Raw genomic sequence first — 5,105 nt, 5'->3', positions numbered from 1 at the left:
CTAGGGTTAGGTTATCTTTGGCTTGTGCACGCACAGGTTAAACTAGCTCTGGCCTGGCTGGACCGGGTCGTCTGGGCCGTTGCAAATGCGCGACCGGCTTTAGATCCGCTCGGCTTTTTTAACAGCTCACGGTAGCCAACGCACTAAATTCCTAATCTGTAGTGAATGAGGGTTGGCTGAGTGGGCACTCGTCATTTCTGAATTTATTATAAATTTGTATTATTACATATTAAATTAGAAATTATATTTTAAGATTACTATCAATCATTTATTTTTTCATGTTAGTTTATTTATGTAAATATCATATATTTTATTTAATAAAAATAAAAATTTCAAATTTATGAAAATTAATTAAAAAGCTTTCTAAACCCTCCATCTCTTAAATTATAAAAACTAGAGGTGTCAATTATTGATCTGATCCGAAAATTTCTGATTTGAGTTGACCCGTTTAGCAAATAGATTGGGTTCAAGATTTAATTATTGATCGTTTGAAAAAATCAAATTGCATTCGGTTTAACCTGAGTTGACATGAGTCTCGTCCGACCTCGCTAGTCCGCAGTCCAACTAGTCCATCAATATTTTATAATATCAAATACACACACATAAAATACGATATGCTATGTGATTAAAAGTAATAAATAAAAAAATTTATATGTCTTAAGTAAATAATAATGATCAGAAAGAATTAAAAAGACTTGATGTGTAATAATTGATTTAATTTTAATTTTGAAATAGTTAACTGAAATATATATTTAGTAATTAATTAATTTGGGAAAGTTTATTTTGTATGCTCCATAATATTTAAAATTAAAGAAATATTAATGCTATATTATTTATTGAAAAAATATACCTTCATTCGAACCAAAATACCCTCGAAATTTGAGGATATGCTTGAGTGTTATAATATAAGGGATGTCCTTCTCATTCTCAGCACCCGCATCTTCTCTGATTATTATCATTTGAGAGTAATGATTATGAGAAAATATTTTAAGGAAACTTTTATAACCCATTCTCTGACATGCCAACAATTGTCTTTGAAGATTAGTTATGTTGCTCATTTTGTAAACTCTTTATCTTCAATGATGTTATGTATTTGCACTTTGACCTCTAAGCCTCAATCGAAGTTAGACATAAGTCTGCCAGCTTCAAATATTGCTCAAAACTTATTCTAACCTTATTAAAATATATTTGGGTGATGATCAAACAATGTTCAAAACTTATTTGAAGCCTTTTCAATTTAAGAACAAGGGCTTCAACAATGGTAAAAAAGATTTGATTATGATTCAAAAATGTTTGGATCAAGGTCCGAAAAAGTTTCATTCAATGTTGATGTTCAAATAACTTTTACAATGTTGATCAAAATTCAATCAATATTATTCAATGAAAATTTGAGCAAAGTTTGAATTTGTTATCATGTTATGATTTATATATTTGAGTTTATTTTGTTATACATGTAGATATTTGTTCTAATCATACATGCAGAGAGACATCGCATGATCAGGTCACATATAGAGTCAGGCTTGCAATGCAGAAAATTATTGAATTTTTCACTCATCAATGAATATGCAACTGAAGATCAATACGAAGGCGAGCATTTTGATTATGTAATTTCTTTGCTTCTTATTCAAATAATATTGATTACTTCTTCAATTTTCAACTTAATGATTTGAACTCACAATTACAAACTAAAAATCCATATGCTATTATTTTATCAAAATATTTAAAATTCTGATCATGTTCAAGTGTATGTTTTATAAATTGATCAAATTTGAGCAATTTATAATGATATCGATGTGATCATATTTGAACACTTCAATAACGAAAATCTCATTAAGTAATCGAGACGTAATTCGACTATGATATATTATAGATGTATGTGATGTTCTGACTGTTATGATTGTACCCAACATATTAATGTGAAATATTTCAAATGTTTTCATTTAATGCAATACTTATTATTGCAATTTTATCCTATATTGTGTCATCTTATATTATATTATGTTATTGCTATTGTAATTATATTCTCATGTATTATATTATGTTTTATAACAAGCTCCCATGTCAGAATATTATATGAACCTTATTTGATCTTACAAATAAACTATTTTACAAAATTTTCAAACAATGCCTTACAAAAATTTTCAAACTATTATCTTTAAACATTCATTGATCATGTCAAAGTATCTTAAAATACATAATAATTAGAATAGGTGATTATACTGATAAGAATGAAAGAATTATAAATAGTAAAAAAGCAATATGTAATTTAATTATAATTTTAAGGTATCAATTCAAAAATATATATTTAATAATTAATTTATTCGAGAAATTTAACTTTATATACCCCATAATATCTAAAATTAGTGAAATATACAAGTTGGCTTATTTCTTAAGGAAATTTGCCATAAAGTTTCATTCAGATCAAAAAAAAATTCAAAATTTGAATTATATAAGTGGTTTTTTATTGTTCCTTTTCTCAGCATTAGTCTTCTCTGAAAAGTCAGATTTGCGAGTAATACTTATGAGACAAAGTTTCAATGAACTGTCTCCATCTCTGCCTCCAGTTAGCCGACGATTACCTTTAAATATTAGTGATGTCATACATCTGGTAAAGTTTCCGCCTTCCATGATGTTATATGTTTGCACTCTGAAAAATAAAACCATAAAGATTTTAGACGTAAGATTACCAACTTCGAACATTTCTTAAAACTTAGTTTAACTTTGATCAAAATATGCTTAACTTATGATTGAACAGTGTTTTCAAAGATTTTTTTTGTTTCTAATTGAGGTGTAAACAATATTTGAAAAAGCTTCGATCATTATTAAAAAAAATTGATTGATCAGTGTAAAAAAAATTTCAATCAATGTTCGAACATTCTCCAACAACTTCTAGCAACATTGATCAAAATTCAATTTTTATTTGATAAAAATTTAAGGAAACTTTAAATTATTTGTTATGCACTCCCTCTTTTGAGATTTGACTTATTTGGCTTATCTTACTATGCACGTGGATTTCTGCTATAATTATACTTACTAAGAGGGAACAATTATTAGGTCCGGTGACCGGACGTAGCTCTACGTTGGTCACCACTGAGATCGCGTCACGTGCTCTTACTCTTTACCGCGCGGCCCGACGACTTGACTCGGACCGGAACCCGGGAATGCTATGTTCGCGTATTGCTAGGTATTACTCGGTATTTGCTCGGTATTGTTCGGTATTGTTTTGCAATAACGAGAAATACCGCTCTGTGAAGACCAATACCGAGTAATAACGAGTTTTTCTAAAAAAACTCGGCATTGCTCGGTATTGCTCGGTATTTGTCTTCACATAATGATATTTCTCGTTATTGCCGAGCAAATCGACAAATACCTAGCCATACCGAGCAATACCTAGCAATATCGGGTTGTCATGGATTTAAAAAACGCATTTGCGACATACCCACTATTCACCGGGTCGGGTCCGCGGTTTTGTGCCTGCTACGTGGCGCGATTTCAATGCCGGCCGAACGTAGCTCTACGTCCGTTCACCAGACCAAATAAAAGTTCCATAAGAGGAGTGTGTTTTGGATATTGTGGTCTTATTCATTTGTATCAAATTTTTTGTCTATTTTGTATTAATTGTTATCATTGTATACAATGTATTACTACAAAATATGATAAATGTTTTTATTTAATATAATGCTTCTTATTAAATTTTTGTCCTTTGTTTTATCTGCCTTATAATTTGTTGTATTATAACTATTATCATACTTTACTATTTGACTAGCTTGGATCATATATTTGAGCATTGTACAAACCTTATTTGATCCTATAAATAAATTATGTTATAAAATTTTCAAACAATATTTTATAAGAACTTTATTCAAATAGATTCAAACATTTATTGGAATATATCTTTGACCTTTCATTGATCATATCTAAATATCTTCAAAATAGATATATTTTTCCCACTTAAGACATTGTAGGGCATGTAAAATCAAATTTCATGTTTGTTCAAAGCATATCCTATTTATTTCTTTGGCAAAAAATCAAATTTATAGCTATGTGAATTGATTGTATGCATTTTATATTTTTATATCTATTTAAATTACATAATTGTTATATCATTTATTTATTTTTTTATGATACATACATGCATATAATATAATGTCACATTTAATATATGTCATATCTTATATTTTTAATAATAGATATATCACATATACATCATTGAAAAATATCTTGATTGGACACAAATCTCGATGCATACAACAACAACATCAAGCTTTTATCCCACTACTTGGGACATATCTCGATGCACATTTGAATTGAAAATTTACAAAATTAATTAATTTCATGGTCGCGTAAACTCTGATTTCAATAAACTTCCAAACTGAATAGATCAATGAGACGAACCCAAGGATATTAAAAATGGTCCCATCCAATCCAAATGAACCCAAATCAAGCACTTTAAGCTGACGTGAGGCAGAGCTCGGGAAGGAGAGAGATTGAAACAGAGTGGAATATTATTTCTTGTATTAAATCAGTAGGTATACATGAGTTTATATAGATGTAGGCAAGCTAGACAGCCACTAGGAAGAGGCCACGTGTGGTGATTACAAGAATGCTAATTACACAGATTTAATATATGGTATTACTTCACAGCCCCCCTCAAGCTGTTGCTTCGGAGGAAGAAACGAGCTTGTCCGTGAGCCATTGAAATCTGGGTGCTGGAATAGCTTTTGTAAACAAATCTACGAGCTGATCTTTAGTGGATATGTGATGAACTTGTAGATGGTGATCCTTGATATGCTTGGTACGCGCGTGAATTAATGCTCTAACAAATAACCTCTTCAAATCATCCTACCATCATCAATTAATGCTCTAACAAATAACCTCGGATATGTTAAGCATCCTTGGCTTCCCTTGACCTCTTCCATACAGGTTAACACCATCAAGTAATGCTTTGGAAAATAACCTCAGACAGGTCCAACATCTTTAATGGATTTATCTCGATCTATTTCACATAGGTTAATGTCATCAAATAATGCTCTGACAAATAATCTCAAATAGTTTAAACATCATTATCAGATTCCCTTGACCTCTTTCATATAGGTTAACATCAT

This window comes from Dendrobium catenatum, unplaced genomic scaffold (assembly GCF_001605985.2).
Source record: "Dendrobium catenatum unplaced genomic scaffold, ASM160598v2 fragScaff_scaffold_506, whole genome shotgun sequence".
Taxonomy (NCBI): Eukaryota; Viridiplantae; Streptophyta; class Magnoliopsida; order Asparagales; family Orchidaceae; genus Dendrobium; species Dendrobium catenatum.
This window is presented reverse-complemented; position numbering follows the sequence as displayed.